This window comes from Thamnophis elegans, chromosome 4, assembly GCF_009769535.1.
Source record: "Thamnophis elegans isolate rThaEle1 chromosome 4, rThaEle1.pri, whole genome shotgun sequence".
Lineage (NCBI taxonomy): Eukaryota > Metazoa > Chordata > Lepidosauria > Squamata > Colubridae > Thamnophis > Thamnophis elegans.
In genome coordinates, this window is record NC_045544.1 from 93,722,791 (window position 1) to 93,744,543 (window position 21,753).

A 21,753-nucleotide genomic window follows, 5' to 3' on the forward strand; every position below is an offset into this window, starting at 1 on the left:
TTCTTGAACAGTGAGGTCCTGTGGGCCCTGGTCATCTCTCATTTGGATTACTGCCATGAACTCTACACAAGACTACCTTTGAAGAGTGCTTGGAAGTTACAACTGATACAGAATGCAGTGCAGTGGCACAGACAGTTCTGGAGGCCTCTCAGGTGGCACATGTGATATCATGGTTTCATTAACTGCACCAATTGCCATTTTACCAATCCATTCAAGATGTTGGTCTTTACCTTTAATGCCCTTTGTGGCATGGATACAGGGGTTAGGTTAGGTTAGGATAAAGTTTATTTATATGCCGCCCTTTTCCCTGGGGGGACTCAGGGCGGCTCACAACTTAAAAGGGGGGGGGGGAGGAAGACAAACTTTTAACATATAAGACAATACATAATTAAAACACAACATTCATACCATTCGGGCGGGTTACAGTCTTAACCCCAGGCCTGACGGGATAGCCAGATTCTGAGGGCTGTGCGGAAGGTCTGGAGGGTGGTGAGGGTACGAATCTCCATGGGGAGATCGTTCCACAGGGTCGGAGCTGCCACCGAGAAGGCTCTCCTCCGCGTGGTTGCCAGTCGACATTGACCGGCAGATGGAACTCGGAGGAGGCCTAATCGATGAGATCTAATAGGTCGCGTGGAGGTAATTGGCAGTAGGCGGTCTCTCAAGTACCCAGATCCACTACCATGAAGGGCTTTATGGGTGACAAGTAGCACCTTGAAGCGTACCCGGAGATCGACAGGTAGCCAGTGCAGCTCGCGGAGGATAGGTGTTATGTGGGTGAAGCGAGGTGCACCCACAATCGCTCGCGCGGCCGCATTCTGGACTAGCTGAAGTCGCCGAATACTCTTCAAGGGCAGTCCCATGTAGAGCACATTGCAGTACTCCAGCCTAGAGGTCACAAGGGCACGAGTGACTGTTGTGAGAGCCTCCCGGTTCAGGTAGGGGCGCAACTGGTGCACCAGGCGAACCTGGGCAAATGCCCCCCTGGTCACAGCTGACAAATGATGTTCGAAAGTCAGCTGTGGGTCCAGGAGGACTCCCAAGTTGCGGACCCTATCTGAGGGGTGTAGTGTTTGACCCCCCAGCCTGAGAGATGGAATACTTGCCAAATTGGTGGGAGGGAAACACAACAGCCACTCGGTCTTATCTGGGTTGAGCATGAGTTTGTTAGCCCTCATCCAGTCCCTAACAGCTTCAAGTCCCTGGTTCATCACTTCCACCGCTTCATTGAGTTGGCACGGGGCGGACAGATACAACTGGGTATCGTCCGCATACTGGTGGTATTTTATCCCGTGCCGCCGAATGATCTCGCCCAGCGGTTTCATGTAGATGTTGAAAAGTAGGGGGGACAGGATCGAACCCTGCAGCACCCCATATGTTAGGGGCCTAGGGGTCGATCTCTGCCCTCCAACTAACACCGACTGCGACCTGTCCGAGAGGTAAGAGGAGAACCACCGCAAAACAGTGCCTCCCACCCCCACCTCCCGCAGTCGTCGCAGAAGGATACCATGGTCGATGGTATCGAAAGCCGCTGAGAGGTCAAGAAGAACCAGGATGGAGGCGTAGCCTCTGTCCCTGGCTCTCCAGAGGTCATCGGTCAATGCGACCAAAGCGGTTTCTGTGCTGTAGCCAGGCCTGAAGCCAGACTGGAATGGGTCAAGATAGCTAGCTTCCTCCAAGGACCGCTGGAGCTGAAGGGGTATCTGAGGAGCCATCTTATCCCAATGGGACTAGCCTGCTCTCATGTTCCAGTGGAAAAGTCTACTTTGAATTCTGTCTGCTAAAGAATTTCAACTGTTGAAGTCTAGGAGAAGAGCCTTTTCTGCTGTGGCCCCCACCCATTGGAATATTCTCCGATTGAAGGTGAGGTTCACCCCCACACTCTGGCCTTCCAGAAGAGCTTGAAAACGAGGTTGTGCCATTGGACCCAATAGGGGCCTGCTACATTAGGGATTGATGATGGGTTAAAGATGATCTCCATCTCCAGGCTGCCCATTTTTTAGGTTTTAAGCTTTTCTACTGTATTTAATTCTCCTAATTTTAATTGCTTTGTATTACTTTTTCCCTACTTTTATTATATTGTAAGTCTTCCAGAGTAACTGTATCAGTGACACGGAAGGCATAAAAACATAATGAGTAAACAAATAAAATAACAGCTTAGCCATGGAGCTAATGGTATCCTTCTGCGACGACTGCGGGAGGTGGGAGTGGGAGGCACCGTGTTGCGGTGGTTCTCCTCCTACCTCTCGGACAGGTCGCAGTCGGTGTTAGTGGGGGGGCAGAGATCGTCCCCTAGGCCCCTAACTTATGGGGTGCCTCAGGGCTCGGTCTTATCCCCCCTACTATTCAACATCTACATGAAACCGCTGGGAGAGATCATCCGCAGGCACGGGATCAGATACCATCAATATGCGGACGATACCCAGCTGTATCTGTCCGCCCCGTGCCAACTCAATGAAGCGGCAGACGTGATGAACCGAGGCCTTGAGGCCGTTATGGACTGGATGAGGGTTAACAAGCTTGTGCTCAACCCAGAAAAGACCGAGTGGCTGTTGTGCTTCCCTCCCAAAGATTCGATCAATATTCCATCACTCAGGCTGGGGGGTCAAATTCTATACCCCTCAGAGAGGGTTCGCAACTTGGGAGTCCTCCTGGATCCACAGCTATCGTTTGACCACCACTTGACGGCTGTGACCAGGGGGGCATTCGCCCAGGTTCGCCTGGTGCGCCAGTTGCGACCCTACCTGAATCGGGAGGCTCTCACAACAGTCACTCGGGCCCTTGTGACCTCTAGGCTGGAATACTGCAATGTGCTCTACATGGGGCTGCCCTTGAAGAGCATCCGGCGACTTCAGCTAGTACAGAACGCGGCCGCGCGAGTGATCGTGGGTGCACCTCGGTTCACCCACATAACACCTATCCTCCGCGAGCTGCGCTGGCTACCTGTCGATCTCCGGATGTGCTTCAAGGTGTTATTAGTCACCCATAAAGCCCTGCATGGTAGTGGATCTGGATACTTGAGAGACCGCCTTCTGCCAATTACCTCCCTGCGACCAATAAGATCTCATAGATTAGGCCTCCTCCGTATTCCATCGGCCAGCCAGTGCCGGCTGGCAACTACAAGGAGGAGGGCCTTCTCAGTAGTAGCCCCGACCCTTTGGAACGAGCTCCCCGTGGAGATTCGTACCCTCTCCACCGTCCAGGCCTTCCGCACAGCCCTTAAGAACTGGCTAGCCCGTCAGGCCTGGGGACAAGGATAGGCGCCCCTCCCGAATGATGAATGTATGTTGCTTGCTATTTTATTATATGTCTCTATGTCAATGTTTGTATTCCCCCTCCCTGATTTTATGTGAGCCGCCCTGAGTCCCCTCAGGGAAAAGGGCGGCCTACAAATATTAATAAAATCTCTAAATCTCTAAATCTCTAATAACAATAAAATAGAATTTATTTGAAAGTGTACAAAAATGATAAAAGTATAAATATTTGGGTTCCTCTCTGGAAGCACAGCCTGCCTCATGGGATACGGATGGATCCCGCTCTCATGAATTCTATTCTGTAATATACCAAACATTCAAGAAGTGATGTTTATATGGTTTCAGAAAATTTGGACATGTTTGCTATGTCATAAATTTAAGCAATGTATTCGAATTTACTGGTATGAATCATTTCTCATAATTACTCTTGTTTCTAATCCCTCCCTAATCCATGTTCAATTCATTCAAATTCTCATCTTTTCCCCATCATTATTCCAGAGGTTGCCAACACTGCTTGGTTCCAGGTATTATTATTTGCTCTCACATCAGAGGTGATATTCAGCCAGTTCTAACAGGTTCTGGAGAACCTGTAGTGGAGAACTGGCAAATAGGCTGGCCTGGCCTCTGCTGCCTCTCAGCCTCCCAGTTGATCTTCTTTTGTTGCCCTGAACAGGAGAACAGAGCTGGAAAGCAGGTTAGTTGGGTGGGGAAGGAATGGGGATTTTGTAGTAGGAGTGGGGGAGAGTAGGAGTAGGAGCAGGGAGAGAATGGGGATTTTGCAGTATCCTTCCCCTGCCATGCACACAAAGCCACACCATGCCCACAAAGCCATGTCCATAGAACTGGTAGTAAAAATTTTTGAATCCCACCACTGTCTCACATGGTGTTCTGGAGTGAGTGAATGTATATGTGTGTGTGAGAGAGATGGATAGATCATTCAATATTGTTCATAAACATTCATAAAACTTTCCTCACAAACTTATTCTTGAAGAATATCTTTGTTTTTCATAAATACTTGCTTATTTTACCACATTATCCACTAATTTATCCATTCTACATTCTTCTGAGATGCTAGATCTACATAATTACATATGGAAAGCAAGTAATACTAAATCAAAGATTGATAACAGTGGCTCAAGGGGTCACTGCATTCAAACAGTGCCTTTTCCTCTTTATTAATTTTTTAAAAATTAAATAACCCAATATTGTGAACTTTTGTGAAGGAAGAAAATTTCAATTTTGTCTTTTGAGATCTCATATGATTTCAGCTTTTCTTTTTTTCTTTTTTCTTTCTTTTTTCTTTTCTTGATATCATAAAATTTCTGGGAATGATGACACATGCTGGTGATATTGTGAGACTGCAGGTAACTTAGATACCTGCAGAGGCCAGAAAAAGTTGCTGACCAGGGTCTGATAAATGAAGGTCCGAACTTCAGGCGTTCCTCAGGCTCCTTAACTTCTACAGTGTCTTTCTTAAGCAGAAAGCCACGGTTGCTGAGCCTTTGCATCAGTTTCTCAGCAAACACGGCAAGTGGTCCTGGGGCAGAGCTGAAGCAGCCACATTTGCCGTGGTGAAGAAACTACTGTCAGCAGAGACGTTTTTGGTCCAATATAGCCAGACCCTGCCACTTGTCGTAAGGTGCGACATTTCCCCATTTGGCGTAGGAGTCGTCCTCAACCACCGCATGCCCAATGGAACCGAGGCACCCATCGCCTACTACTCACGAACATTGTCTGCTGCCGAGCAGAACTACAGCCAACTGGACCATGAGACTCTGGCTGCAGTCACTGGCGTGGAACTGTTCCAGGAGTACATCCACGGCTGTGACTTTGAACACATCACAGACCACAAACCATTGCTGGGTTTACTGGCTGGGGTCTGGTAAATGAAGGTTAGAACAGAGAGCAGAGTTGGAGATCAAAGAAGAATAAAAAAGGACAGAGTAAAATCATTTTTTTACTTTGAATTAAAGCCCAAGGTGTGAAAACACAAATATTTAAGATATTCATTATTGAACATCAAGCCTGAATTTGAAAGCATATCTAGCAGAGCTTTAAACCAGGACAATGTATACTTTTTCAGAATGAGTTTTAGAGAATATATATGTTAGGTTCTCTGACCCAATCAGTTTTAAGCTAAAATTTAATACAAACCATTCCATTCCCTAGAAAATACCCTGAAAACAGATGTCATCTAAATAAATAAATAAACTATTTTTCTTTCTTTTTTGAATATCAAAAAATTATTCTTTTTTATCTTTTTTATTTTTATTTTTTAATAATATCCTTATTCTTTTTTGAATATCAAAACTGTTGTGCAAAGCACAACAGCAACCATGGAGGGCACCATTGCTTTGCATCCATCGGTCTATTTTCAAGAAATTTAAACTGTGTATCTACTTTAAAAAGAAGAAAAATAGTACTGAAGTGTGAATCTAAAATTGCACCAGAACTTCCAGATATAAAATGTGGCTTGCCAAACAAACATTTAAGATTTAGGACAGCAAAGCATTTTTTATATAATAAAGGTTTTTGATTGGTCTTAAGCTAAACATCTCTATTATTATGTGCTTTTAGATATGTTAATAGAAGACTAAGTAAAAAAAATAGATAGAACAAACAAGTTTAACAGATTAAAATGCAAAAGAAAAAAGCCAAAGAAAAAAATAGTTACATTTTTTTATATAAAAAGAGATTGCTATTTGCAATAATCATCAGCATTAGAGCTATCTTCTCTTGGCATCAACTGGCATGATAAAGTTCCAAATGGCGCAGTGTTGGAACATGCTGGAATCTCTAGCTCAGTGTTTCTCACCCTTGGCTACTGAAGATGTCCGGACGGTCAACTCCCAGAATTCCCACCAGGGAATTCTGGGAGGTTGACGTCCGGACATCTTCAAGTGGCCAAGGTGAGAAACAGTGCTCTAGCTTATATACACTATTGTCATGAGAAAGGCTGATGGTTGGATTCCGAAAAATATCCTGTATGGAGAATAGTGGAGGGAAAGCACCCCAGAGTGAGGCCACAGCTGTCATATAAGGCTATCTGCAAGAAGGATCTAAAGGCCGTAGGAATGGATGTTAAAGCTGGGAAAACTTTCCCTCTGATCGTTTCAGCTTGGAAGCTAAATATTGGCAGCATGGCCTTCTCCAATTCGAAGAGAAGAGACACTTATTTGGCCAGGCTGAAGTAAAGAGGCAGTCCCGAAACCAGGGAAATCTGGAGGCTGGGCAGGGGACAGAATGTATCTGCCCTCAGTGTTGAAGGGATTGCACTCCCGAATTGGACTTTTTAGCCACACCAGAGGCTGTGTTAGAATCTCTTTACAGAGCACAATAACATAGTCACTTTGAGACTGCAGGATGCCTATGTAAGCTGGAGAGAAGGCTCAACAATTTTTTTCCTTATGTTTAATTAAGAAAAAGAAATATACAACAGCTGTGACTATTGTTACTCCTGAAAGCACAGATAAAAGTCATTTCCCTATGAAACCATGCTACATATTTTTTAATAAGCATTGTGTTCATTTTTGGAATAGATAACTAAAATATAGAGGCCATGTGTCCTGTTATCTCACTTTCAAATAAAAAAGTTAATTCTCTATTTGGAGATGCACCCTGTTTAAAGGGCTGTCTAATAGAATAGAATTCTAACAATAGAAACAATAGAATAGAAATGGAACAATAGATCTTGAGAACTGTTCTTCTGTTTAAGGGCTAGAAAGCAAATAGGAATTTTGATTTTCACCCTGCTCCTTTGTTTTTCTAGTAAATTTTGACAATGCCTTGATTGACTTTGGATTTGCTGTGAAGCTATGAATTTATGTAAGGAATGGATTGTTAACAATAAGGAAAGAGCGAAAGGGAAACATTTAGAAATACCAATGTGGCTTTCAACAATGGAAGCATGACACATCCAATATTTGTAGTATGAAAATATCATTAGATACAAAGATATCTTAATAGAAAGGGGGGAACTGAAACAAAAACAATTGCAAATAGAATCAAGATATGAAAAAGATAAAAGGAAATACAGTTTTAACTTAGGAAGTTCAGAGTTGGATAAGATACTTATGGGAACAGAAGAAAGAATAATTAAGAAACTATATAGCTACCTATTAAAAACTAGGTTAGAAGAAGAAGTGGTTAAAGATACAATGGTAACTTGGGCAATGGATTTTGGTCACACGATTGAGTTAGAAAACTGGCAACAACTATGGGAAAGGAACTATAAATTAACCATGTCAACAGCTTATAAAGAAAACTTATACAAAATGTTTTATAGATGGCACATGTCACCTGAAAAATTAGCAAAGATGTTTAAAGACAAATCAGAGAAATGTTGGAAGTGTCAATAAGCAATAGGTTCCTATTATCATATGTGGTGGACATGTGCAGAAGCAAGGAAATATTGGACTAAGATAAGAGTATGGTTAAAGAAAATGTTACAACAAGAAATAAAATTTAGACCAGAGATATTTTTACTAGATATTTTCCCAGAGAAATTCAAGAAAGAGGATATCTATTTCATTATCCATGTAACTAGACCAGAAAGAATTGTATTTGCCCAAACTTGGAAATTAAATAAGTTACCAACAGATGAAGAGATAATAAAAAAGATATTAGATTGTGCAGAGATGAATAGGTTGACAATGAAAATAAAGGATAAAGAGGAATCGGAGTACTTTAAGACATGGGGAAGATTTTATGATTAGCTAGAGAAAGAAAACTAGAAAAGAAAGTAGGGAAAAAATATAGAACACAGATGAAGCACTGTTAAATGGAAAAGGGGGGGGGAGGAGAAAACAGATTTATATTAAATATTTAAGTATATATCTAAGAGTGAGACGTAATGGGGGGTTATAGTTAGGATAGATTAGCAAAGGTATGGGAATAAGAAATGATATCAAATTATATTTGGGTTTGTGGAAATACCATCCCAAGGAAACATAAACTGAGACCTGACAGCCTGAGCCTGGAGCTCGCCGTGCCGGGGGAGGAATGGGCTAGGTGGGCTGGCTCAGAGTTAAGCAAGGGTTAAAAGGCAAAAAATTCCTTATGCAAAGGAGGCACGTGGTTCTCTGCCTCCTGATCTGGCAGCAGCAAATCGTGCCTAAGTTGCCTTTTTATTTAATTTTTTACATTTTCATTATGGCGGGCGGACAAGAGGAGAGTTGAAATCCTCTGACACATCTGGAAAAGCCAGATATGTGGGTCCAAGGGGGGGCAGGGGGGAGGAATTCAAAATATTGTAATTTAATTGTAAGTAATTTTTTATGTGAGTAATTTGTGTGTGGGGGTGTGTGTGTGTGTGTGTTTCTTTCTTCACTCAAACAAATTCTCTCTCAATTTGAGAGAGAGTTTGTTTGAGAAGAGAGGGAAGGGGCAGAGGCAGGGAAGGCAGCTTGTTTGAGAAGAGAGGGGCAGCCCGCCAGCAGAGGCGGGTCTTTTACCCGCCTCTGCTGGTGGGCTGGTACTTTCTTTCTTTTGCCAGACCCCTCATACCCGCATCCAGCCCGCTGGAGCTCACCGTGCCGGGGGAGGAATGGTCTAGGTGGGCTGGCAGAGAGAGATGCAGGCTGTCAGGACAAGTGCCGCAGCAGCGCCCAGTCCGGAGCGGAGCGTTCGCCTCATGACGGCACATGGGAGAAGTTCTGGTAGATGGGATGGAGCAAGCCGGAGGGGGTGTGTGGGGCTTACAGGGCCATCTGGAGAGGCGAGCCTCCCTGGAGGCTGGTCTCCCACACCCCACACCCTCCCCTCCAGCCGGGCGATGACGCCAAGCTCTTTGCCACCAGCAACTCTCAGTGCTGCTGGAATAAAGAGGCGGGTATGCAGTTTGGCCACCTCCATGCCCGATCCCCGCTGGCCCCGCAGCCCCCTCCACTTCCCTTTTACCCACACCGCCTCCACCATGCCCCTGGGACAACCACAGCCGCTCGTGGCTCTGCTAACCTCTCGCCCTTTCCTCGTCCTGGGCTCTCCTCATGGTCCCTCGTCTTGTGTCCGAATGGGAGGGGTCCCTGGCCTGTCACCCTTTTGCCCTCCACTCGTCCCTCCTGAGAAAGGAAAGAAGGAAGGAGGGAGGAGAAGGAGACGAGAGAAGGATGGAGATAGGAAAGGAGGCAAGAAAAAAAAGAAAGAAGGAAGGTATTAGGAATAAGAAGGAAAGAGGGAAGGAAAGGAAGGAACAAGATGAGAAGGAGGAGGAGACAGAGAAAAGAAGGAAGGAAGGCTCCTCAGAGGCAGATCTACATAGATCTACTGCACATAGGAGAAGTTCTGGCAGATGGGATGGAGTGAGCCGGAGTGGGGGTGTGGGGCTTACAGGGCCGTCCAGGGAGGCGAGCTTCCCAGAGGCTGGTCTCCTGCACCCCACGCCCTCCCTTCCAGCCAAGCGATGACACGGTCACACTCCCTTGCCCTGCAGAGGGCTTGCCCAGTGAAGAAGATGCCTGGAGCGTCGGTGCCAACAGGCAGGCAGGTGGGGTGCAGAAGGAGGGAACCGCCGCTACAGGTAGGTCGAGGTGGCGCGACTTGTCACAAGCGGCTTTCCAGCCACCTGGAAGGAAACAGCGAGTTGAAGGGTGAGCTGTTGCACCCTGTGAGCAAAGGGGCCGCTGGGGGCCGCAAGACTGCTTCGTTTCTGGCAGGTAATTCTAAGCAAGGCGGCAAGCGTGCACCAAAATCAGTGCCCTATCAACCCCTCGGTTGGCCCCCCGCCTCTCTCAAGCGAACGTCTGGTTTTTTGTTTTTTTTACATAAAAGCATAAAGGAAAGCCGCCGCCGAAGCCCCGACGCATCCGGCTTTATGGCCGTCGTCCCGCTCTATGGTGGAGGCAGCAGCCATAGAGCGGGACACGCTGGCAGACATAGGGCGGCTTTTGCCTGCTTGCCTCACTGGCCGTGAACCTCACCGCACATCACTAGTAACAATTTACGTCCAGTATGTGAGGGGTCTGTAGATATTTTCACAACCTCTTTTGGCCTTTTATGTATAGATCCTCAATGGAAGGCAGGTTCATTTAAATATGAAGAACAGGAAAAAAGAAAAACAGTGATCAATTTTTGACAGACGACAAATCAAGCAATCTTTCCCACCTTTATGAGATATATTATCTTTTCCTTACATTATTATTTATGTATTTAAATACATGTAAGGCTGTACATGCCTCCTTTTGCTGTTTCTTGTGAAGCATTTCTTTAATTATTATTATGGGTAAGTCATTCCTCTAAGCATGACCATTTTATTGAAATGGCTTCTTAAAAAAATAACCCATAAAATGACTGATTAAGGCCTACTCCTAGAAAATATTATCACTACTCTAAGTTCTACCATTTGTTGAGCATAAGGGATTGTTTGAAAGAAATACCGTATGAGAGAAAAAATGTGTCTGTTTTATTATCATTAGTGTCTTCTTACAATAAGTTTTCAACAATAAACATAACAGGTAATTATTCAAATTTTCAGTGAATTAAAACTGAATTTCATAATTTGATGGCAAAGTCCTTTGTCAAAACAAGTTGAAAATCTTTCCCTTCCCCAAGCTGGTTTGGAGACATCAATACAATACAATAGCAGAGTTGGAAGGGACCTTGGAAGTCTTCTAGTCCAACCCCCTGCCTAGGCAGGAAACCCTATACCATTTCAGACAAATGGCTATCCAACATCTTCTTAAAGACTTCCAGTGTTGGGGAATTCACATCTTTCCATTTTAAAGCAATGTTGGTACATGTATCTCATTCACATGATTTAACTACCTAATGGCAGTTAGGACTTGCAAAAATCTTCCAAAAATGGCAGACTTACAAAAATCAAAAGCATGTTGCATCTGGTTTATTCTGTAAATGTTTTATTTCCATTCTGCTACAGATGGCTCTTTCATAGTTCTAGGCAAGAGACTTAATTGTGTTTCTTGATTGTGTTACCCAAGAAAGCCCATTCAAACAGGCAAAGCTATTCATTATGAATCCCTTTCTCAATATGTCATTGTAATAGTCTAAGGCCAAGAATTTTCAAGCCTGAATATCTATATAAACCAAATGGGCCAGGAAGCAATTCTTTTTGTAACTGTCCAGTAAATGGGGTAGGAAGAAAAACAGATAAAATAAGTTCTGATTTTTTAAACAAACATTAGTACTACTGCTGCAATTATTCTTATAGCAGTAACATGGTAAATTAGGCATAAGGTTAGATTGAAGTTTTAAAAAATGAAGATATTGGTGAAGGTGAGGTAAACCTGAAATTTCAGGAAGAATGCAAAATGGAAGTGTAAGGTGGTCCTTCTAAATCTCAGCCTTTGACAAAGACAATGAGAGAACTAAATTACTGTACAGGACGAATAACTTTGACTGCACAGTTTGGAAGATCTCAAATACTATTGCCACATACCCTTTTCCTTTGTAGATTTTGCTGTTTCCCTGCTTGCTCTGCACTTATTACCATGTGGTGGACCACATCCAGGCCGGATTTAGATGCAAAAGAGGCCCTAGGCTATTCCACTTATGAGGCCCTTTCACCTCCCATTTTTAGTTTGTAAATTGCATGAGAGACAATAAATACATCATTACTGTGATAATATCAAGTAAATATCAATATATATAGCTGGCCTCACCGACGGAGGGTGGCTCGCTCTGCGGCAAAGTCAGCGCAGGCCAGACGCCCTCCCCTGCTGCGCTCAGCTGCCCGGCTTGGCCCCCTTGCCCTCACCTGCCTGGCCGATGGTGGGCTCCGCGTCGTACGGGGCGGCTACTGGGAGCGGCCGCGCCTCTCGCCTGACCGCCGGTGGCTGGAACAGGTGGCGTCCCCAACTGCCCCGCGGCGCGTGAACGATGTTAACCAATACATTTTTATGTTTGGTTTATTAGTACATATGCGTTAGAATTTCTCCTCTTTCGGTTCAGTGTTTTAGTGTTCACTGTTTTTAGAATAGTGTAATCTTTAATTTGCTAACAATTGAATGTAGGCCCCCTCTGATCTTGAGGCCCTAAGTGGAGCCTCGTTAACCTATAGGAAATCCGTCCTGACCACATCCCACCTTCTTAAAGAAGAGTCTGCATGTGCTACTGAGCAAAATGGCAGCTGCATTTGGCCATCATTATTTTTTCTATACTTAAAGGGATACTGAGAGTTCCAGAGATACTTTGAGGGGGTTGCATTCCTAAGACGTCAAAAACAACTAAGCAGAGTTTGCAGTTATCCCTTTTTTAAAAAAGCTTTGCTAGCAAAACAGGAGCACTGTAAAATCTTACTTCTGGGCCAATCTGCAAAGAGTGCAGGCCGGGTGGGAAGCCAGTGGACTGCTTCAGAGCCCGAAGTCCCGCGGAGCCAGATGGGAGGCACGCAGGCCCAGGTGGAAGGTGACCTTTTCTGCAGCATCCCCCTCCCCTCTTTGGATCACCCTGCGGGGGGGGGGGGCTCTGCCTTTGCAGAAATGGAATGGGTGCATGTGCAGCAGCCCTCCCACAGCACCACCGCCATCTCTCTCAGCCCCAGCGCAGCGTCTGTATTTCCACCAAGGGCTGCCCAGCCACCCAGTGGCCGGACCAGGATGCCGACCTCAGAAGGCAAGCAGGTGTGGGGGACCACCAGTAAGACCATGTGGAAGGCAGACAAGCATAGCAGTGCTGTGGGGAAGGGAGCAGGCTTCTTGTTTCCTTCCCCACAGCCCTGCCATGCTTTCCTGCCTTCCACACAGCCTTCCGCTTGCCTGCCTTCGCAAGCTGGCTATGGGGACACCGGGAAGGCCACATGGAAGGCAGGGAAGCAGGCAGGGCCACAGGGAAGGGAGCAGGGGCAGCTAGCTAAACCGCGATTCACAGGCTTACCTGGCAGACAGATCCGGGGTGCAGCGCTTCAGGCAGGCAAGCTGCAGAGCAGAGACTGGGTGGGGCAGGGTGAGCAACAGTGACTGGGACACACATACATACACACATACACACAGACACAAACAAGAAGAAACAAATTTGTTACACCCCAAAGTTTTATTCATGCATCATGCCTAAAACCCAATGATTTTGAGTACAGCTAGGTCTTATTTACCATAATAGGAAAGATTGTGACCATGGGAGATTCCTGATGGACACCCTGTCTCATTGAATTGTAGAATCATTTGATCATATCTGACATTTTTTTTATTCTTAACTCAGAAGTGATTGATATATGCCTTCAAAAAGAACTTCTGTACCCCTTCCTTCATACATTTGCTGTGAATAGGGTCACTTCCACAATAGTCTTGAAATGAGGCACTGTCAAGTTCTGTTGCTGCTCAAGACTATTTCGTTGCAAATATTACTTTTAGCACTGAAGAAAAATGAAGAGAAAGAAAGAAGAATAAGATAAAAGCATGTTTATTCTGAATCCAGCAACAGTCTTGCAGAGAATTATTTTGTCATTTATGGACAAAAATGCATTTTGTTAAATGAATGTGTAATTCATTACTTTCTAAAACAAAGCAAACAAAGACTTATTTGAAGAAAGTGGGGAAAGCAGATGATTCTGAACATAATTTCTGGCAGAGCACAAGGACAATTAAAAAAAAAGACCTTTTCAGCTTCAGCACTGCATTACAGTGTCCTTTCTTAACAATACCCTTTCCAGGTGAGGCTGAAGCTATGATTAAAAAAGACAACATGATTATTACAATGGTACAATTGAAGTGTTGCACATAAAAAACAGCCTACCTTCACTCAAACTAATATGGCCATCGTCTTGATAGTTTGATAGTTTTGACCAAGCCCTGCAGATACCCCTGCCTTCCCACTAACATGCAATCCATGATCAGAGGAGATGAGGAATCTTAGACCCATTTCATCTGGCCCTCTGCCTGATTGCAACCTCCCCCAGCACAATCATCCAAGACTATTTCTAACAGGGCCCTGCCAATTGGAAGTGTGATGGCTGAAGGAAAAGAGAATGTGTGGAAAAAAAGTTTTATGACAGTGGCAAACACATTGCTTGTTTCAGATTATTCTATGTGTCCCTTCAATACATTGGAATTCTATGGTTTCCAGGACTTATAGGTTCCATGGGTCACATGTTTTTTTTTATCTCCCATTCTCCTATAATCCTTAATCAAACCTGATCTAAGATATTCTTCCAACATTGCTGAAGGCAAGAAGGAACGTACAAGCCTATCCCATTTCACATACACAAATTGAACAAAATGGTCACTCAATTTTCCAATTCACCTTTATACTACTGATGGGGACAGCATCCTGAACAAACAGCTATGTTCTTCAATTGAAACAGTAGCTCAGAAGGATGAATGTTGCTATTCAGTACACATAACACAAGTGTCACCACCTGAGGCAACCATCTTAATCTACTTTTCTAGCTCCTACCCAGGGATGGGTTCCTGCCAGTTCTAACCTCTTCTGTGGAAGAGGTTCCACAAATCTACAGTGCTGTTTATAACCTTTTCCAGTTCCCTCCCCCCACCTGTCCGCACATCATCAAGATGAAAAGCGAGAGGAGGAATTCTGGGAGATGAAGTCCACAAGTCTTAAACTATCAAGTTGAACACCCTGGTTTTTTTCCTAAAGGGTTAAGGGTGCAAGGGTCTTGTAACTTGACAGCTTTAAGACTTGCATGATTCAAGTGCTAGAGTTTCTGAGCCAACATTTTGGTTGCTAAGCAAGAGCATTGTTACGTGAGTTTCACCACATTTTACAAATTGGTCACGCCCACCCAGTCACATGGCTGGCAAGCCACTCCCACCCGGTCACATGGCCAGCAAGCCACTCCCACCCCGGTCACATGGCTGGCAAGCACTCCCACAAAGCAGGCCACACCTACAGAAAATTTTTGAAATCCAACACTGGTGCAAGGGCAAACTCACCAGGCTGCCAGATGAGACACTCCTTCTTCACGATTGCATCTGGAGACTTATCTTGTATGAATAATGGTAGTGCCTTTATCTCAAGAGTCCATTATATTTAATTTGGTTGAAGTCTCAATGAATCTGTACTTTTCAAGCACATATTCCTCCAAATTTATGTTAGCTCTGTGATATTATCCATTAGACTTTATTCTGCCATATGGCTCAACAGGTCTGGTGAGAAGAGACAACACATGATGCATGAGTCTGTGACAATTGATGTAGAGCTTTCACACATCTTGACTGCTCACACGATCAATACACTGTGTGAATCCGCCCATATGCTATTTCCACCCAAACCGGTGTCCTTATCTCTCAAATATTTTCCCACAGTTTTTTCACCATGGTTTCAGTCATTAAGCTTGACAAAGACAGCTGGTTCCTATTTGTCCAATATTGTAGACATTTCCTTGCTGTGGTGTCATAGGCTCTGGCAGCTTGAAATAATTTCAGGGGAAATGGTAAGATGCAAAATGGAAGAGAGAGAATGTGCCAAAACTTCTCCATGGTTTCAGATTTCGTAGATGTTAGCCAGGTGACTTAACAACCCACCATTAAGTAGATTAAAATGAACCTTGATTCGTAACTGTTTTATGTTCCTTTTTGCCTGTGACTTCTGAATAGATTCAATTGTCTGAGCTATCATTCTATGGTCCTTGGGAAGGTGTCATAGTGTTTTTTGGTTCTCCACCACTAGAGGCAGAGATCTCCATTTTGTCTGGAGGAGGTCTGGGCTGAAAATTACCCATCCACCCACTTACTGCTCTGACAGTGGAATTCGACTGTTGGCAAAGATAAGAAGCAGAGAAGATTTGGAACCTCAGAATCTCTTCTGAAGTTTGAATTATATGTCACTCTTGGAACTTTTACTCATATTTTTTTCCCCAGTGGAAAGAAAACATGCAAAACGGAGATAAAAATCCTGAAGAAGGAAAGAAACCTCTTCAGATTTCGAGTCTGCCTTTTCTTTGGATGAAATAGGCTGACTGCTTTTGGAGATCTCTTCGTCCCTAAGTGTTTTAATGCAACCTTTTTCATTATCCATGGTAAATGGACTTTAACTCCCATCATCCCTTGCTAGTATTACCATGTTTATGGTAGTGCCTGTGCTGCTTTCCATAGGACCTGCTCTGTTTGCTGACCTAGCATTCCTGAACGTAAATCAGGCTGCCCGTGTAGAAAAGGAGTTTTGCTTCTTTTTTTTTTTTAAAGCCACACAGCTGCTCTGAGATAAATGCAACCTCTAGTTGGTTGGCTATACTCCTGTACATAAAGCAGCACACTTGGGGGGGGGGGGGCCTCAGCCAATACAAATCTGAGAAATGCCTGGAAGGCAGCTAGGAGGAACTCTTGTCAGTTCCATATACCAACTCCCCCTTCATATGAAGGCTGAGGCTTCTTCCCTCACTCCTCGCTTAAGTAGTAACATAGATGCTTAGAGCTCATTTTCCCCATCCCCTCACTTTACAGAAGACCAGGGATTACTTGAGCATTTTTAGCTTTCTTTTAAGAGGAAGAAAACCCCTTGGCTGTTTTGTTTATTTGTTTGTTAGGCCAGTCACAATTGTCACACCTCTTGAGACTGGAAGCTCCTTTTGTATGACAGAAGGATCACTGAAATCAAACTGAGCAAACCAGTATATTTCTGTAGAAATATAATATAAAATGGCAGGTACTATAAGATTTCACATCAGTGTTATGCATGTAAATACCGTAGTTTTGTTCTGTTTTGCAATTGTAAACCTAACCTTCCAAAGTAAGGGAGTTTTCAGGGAGTGAGGTCAGTGTGTGAGCTAACAGGAGTCTGGCTGTGTGCAGAAACTCAGGAAAAATGAAGGGGCATGACCAAAAAAGCTGAATGTTTTCAATGATTCTGAAAACTATTCAAAGCTGTTGCCACTGCTTCCAAGGGTTTCTGACTACCCTTTTTGGTGGTTGAGTGATAAGTGAAAGCTACTGAAGAAAGTGTAGAGGGAACATAAACGCGGATGGAGCCTCAGAATGGGAAGAGTTGAGAGGAGTTCGATGACCAAGGTCAAAGAGGGGGGGTGTCCCTAATAAGTTTCCTTTTAAGTCAGGGTGTAGCAGGGTGTAGCAACAGCAATGGCTCTTAGACTTACAGTATATACCACTTTACAGTGCTTTACAGCCCTCTCTAAGTGGTTTAAAGAGTCATCATATTGCCCCCAACAATCTGGCTCCTCATTTTACCCACCTCAGAAGGATGGAAGGCTGAGTCTGGTGAGATTTGAACTACAGTCAGCAGAAGTAGCCTGCAGTACTGTATTCTAACCACTGTGCCACCATTACTCATTGTACTTAAATTAGTGGTTAGTGTACACTTTGGCTCAATGATTAAAAACATGGGATTAGGAACAGGATTTCTATGCACTTGGTGACTTTGGATCAGACGTTCTCTCTCAGCCATAAAAGGCACCAAATTATTTTCAACCTGAACTAAGAAAACTGCATGAAACAGTCTAAGATTCCCAAACAACTGTAAGATGCAAAAATTACACATGTGCACTTAGTAGATACCTTGAGGCCCTGAGACAGAGACAAGAAAATGGAGATGGAGGCAAGAAGAAATAATCATTTTTCTCTTGCTCATGTTTAAAGGAAAGATTTGCTTGTTTGTTAAATTTATATGCAACTCATCTCACGGTGCAAAAGATTCTGGGCCGAGATGACCAGCTTATGACTCCACAACAATGTTGTCATTTTTTTTAATTTTTTTTTGCAGAGGACAAGTTTTGGAAAAAGAATTCATTTTTAAACCAAGCAATATAAATCAAGCAACCTAAAGATGCTCTGGTCCCAGAATTGCTTTTATTGCGCAAATGCCCTGGGTGGTCAGGATGAAATGTTATATCAAATTAAGTATCTATTTGAAGACTATAGTGAAGTCTTAATGTCTCTAAGAAAAAACAAACTGCCTTAAAACTCTAATTTACAAGTTAGTGTCAATTGACTAGGAACCTTGTAATCCATTCACATGAACTTCCAAAGGATGAATTTGAAAGGAACAAGGTCTCTCTCTTTCTTTTTCTTGGCCTTTCACACACACACACACAAACACACACACACACTCCACACACCCTTGACAACAAAGTCTGGAAAATTTCAGAACCATGACGAGAATATTTCAGGATGACTCATGGTTACAGTTGCTATGCAACTTTGTGGCTTGTCATAGAACTTTAATCATGAAAGATACCAGAGCACATTATAAACTGAGGACCCAGGTTTCACAGCTAAATCGAGCAGGAGAGAGAAGAAAGTTAAGGTATCTCGGAGAATACTGTCTATGTGAAATATGTTGGGCCTTCATTAAATGATTGCAGTGTAGAAGATTACACTCCATTTCCACTTCACATCATTTCTCCTCCCTTTTCTCATCTCCCTTTTGCCTCAAGATTTGGACAGAATATCCCACCAAGAGATTGCTCCTTTGGAATTTTTTTCTTCTAAAGGCATCCATCCATCCATCCATCCATCCATCCATCCATCCATTCATCTACCGCTCCCAAGCTTATTAATACTTTTGGTCTGTTGCTCCTATGCTCTGGTGTGTAGTTGTTGATGCTTCAATTATACAATGGGATTCCCAGCCTGATAACTTGGGGATAAAATACAAGGGAGGGAATAAAAAGGTGCATTAAAAACGGAGGACATAGAAAGCCTATACATATAGGCAAAAAACCCTTTTTCTTTTGCAGTTTTCCATTGTAAGTTGATTTTTGTTTTAATTCTGAAATTGATAGGTTACCTCCTATCACCAACCTCAACTTGGCTGAGCTAGAGATTCCCAAAGTCTCTTTTTGTTTTCCCTTTTGTTTCCCTTTTCCTATTTTGCCAGAGACAGAGCCAGGGTGTGGTGAGGAATTCCCCTTCAAACATCTCCTGATTCCCCAGAAGCTGGTATGAAAAGGGGGAGGAGGGAAACAGCTTATAGTGAAGGTGTTGGGAATGGCGGCAAGTCCCTTTTCCCCACAGAACTAGAGGATCTCAGGTTCAAGACTCAGGGTGCCTTTCCCCCTTATTATATAGTTTTAAAGCTACGTTAAAGAGACCTAGCTAAAACATGATGTGAGACTGATTCTTGATTCATGTTATTATCAGCATCTTAGCAACTCCTGAGAAATAGCTGATGTTCTACAGCATTTACCAGAATTTCAGTTTGGCTGTTGCTTTCTGCCTGCTTGTCTTTTTTTTCCTTGTAGCTTGAAGCCTCCATATATGCCAGCCTCTAAATGCTTTAATGTTGCTTGATGCTATAATGTTGTATTATTACTTCACACAGTGCTTAAGTGTGTTTAAACTTGGCTGACATACTAAAATACCCTGTCATCCAGGAATTCCCCTTGTTATTTAAAACAATTGCTTTTATTTATTACTAAATGATCCCAAACAGGTTTCCTTACAAAATACTTATCCCTCCATTACTTTTGCAATGTTCCCATACATCAACACCTCTTCATTCTGTAATGTATTTGCAGACAGACTGAAAGGAATCACTTTTTCTTCACTTTGGTGAATAATGAGCTATTCCAAGGACATAACTTTTGTCCAGGCTTGGTTTGTGAAGGAAGATGCCACTGGAAGCATATTGCTCTTTTGTTAATATTTGAGTTTTTGTTTCTTAGTATTTTTACAAATATATAGACTGCACATAGTGGAAAAGTATTGGGAGGGGCTATGGGATCACTCCCATTTTGCTTGCTTCTGTATCTTAACCTAAAATTTCAGTGGTTTCTATTTATGTGCATATACTTTAAGACCCACAACCCATTGCTAGGAGTTGGGGGAATAAATTGTCCCCCCCCCCAAAGACATCTTCTGAATTTGGGTTATTAACATCCTCTGAGTAGCCTAAGAGCAATAATTATAATTATAACAATAATTTTGGAGAGTATAAGCAGAAATCTTATCATACATATTGTAAGACCAGAAATACTTTCTATGATGTGTTTTGGCAATAAAGGAAGAAAATGTGTCTATTTTCTTATTAGTTCAAGTGCTTTTCACTTCATTGTTGTTGTTTTCATGGAATTCCTAAGGTCATATGCACTTTCTTATATAGTTCCTTAAATAGTTCCCAATAGCAAAATCTGCCTCCAATTTAACCAAAATCTTATTTTGCAAAAAGAGGCATTTAAATCATTGTTGGAATACTTCAGACACTGTTTGTAAATTTCTTTGGGTAATGTGTTTGATTTTATTGTTGTGAAAGAGTAGCGAGTGCCAATATTATTTTTTGATGCACAACTCTACATTACTAGCATCCTGTAGAAGGCATGATATCACACATAACATAACATGGAGACATTGCACAAATGAAGACATTTGCCATTTACAAAAAAATCTCATGAAAATTAATTTATGTCATTTTCTTGAGGACATCATGATATATATATTGTATATTTCATGTCACTTGCTGCCTGACCAGTCCCATTCACTTTTTACAGTTCCAACTTCTCAGACTTCCTGATCTGAAAAAAGCCCAATGGAGAAAGGTGTTCCTTTATGATGCTTTGCCTTACAGGTTTACTAAAATTTGGAAAACTGTAGAGTTTGAAAGCTGTTAAAAGAAGGAAAAATAAGGCTAGCACACCTACACAAGAAAACACCCTGTTGTTTATCTAGCAGCTAGAGCAATGCCAAAATTCCACAGTTCATTCATGAGAAATGCTTCTGAAGTATTACCCCCTTTATATTTGGAGCGGGAATGTGAAGAAAACAATTTCTTTTCCATTCAACTGAATAATAGTTGAAGAACTGCATAAGAAAATGATTCAGTGTTCCCTTTTCTATTCTCTAAAATCTTCCAACTATTTATCCTTCTGGCCTGAAAACTTTCTGGCAATATTACACTCAGCTAATGGCATCTATTAGCCCAGACTTGTCTAAACTGCGCTGGATATGCCACAATAAAACTCCCAACATACTTGAACAATGTTGTCAGTGAGCACACTGGTTGAAGTTTATGAGAGCGTTTATGAGATACCAATGTGGTATCACGTTTAAGAAATCAAAGTCACTTAGGATAAAGTCCCTATTTGCTCACAGATTGCTCTCTTGGCTCAACATACCTCACAGGCAGTAGTGGGTTTCAAAAAAATTTGGAACCTCTTCTGTAGGTGTGCAATAGCAATAGCAATAGCAATAGCAGTAGACTTATATACCGCTTCATAGGCCTTTCAGGCCTCTCTAAGCGGTTTACAGAGAGTCAGCATATTGCCCCCAACAATCTGGGTCCTCATTTTACCCACCTCGGAAGGATGGAAGGCTGAGTCAACCCTGAGCCAGTGAGATTTGAACCGCTGACCTGCTGATCTAGCAGTAGCCTGCAGTGCTGCATTTAACCACTGCGGCACCTTGGCTCGTGTGGCCTGCTTTCTGGGTCCACTGGTGGAACCTCTTCTAACCGGTTCAGTAGATTTGACGAACCGGTTCTACCGAACTGGTGCGAACTGGTAGGAACCCACCTCTGCTCACAGGGGTGTTATTAGGAGAATCATATTAGGGAAGAGCTGTAGGAACAACATCTTCAGGGAAAAGCTGGGCTACACATGCAAGAAATGAGAAACAATAACAGATGATGGTATGTTGGCTTAAAG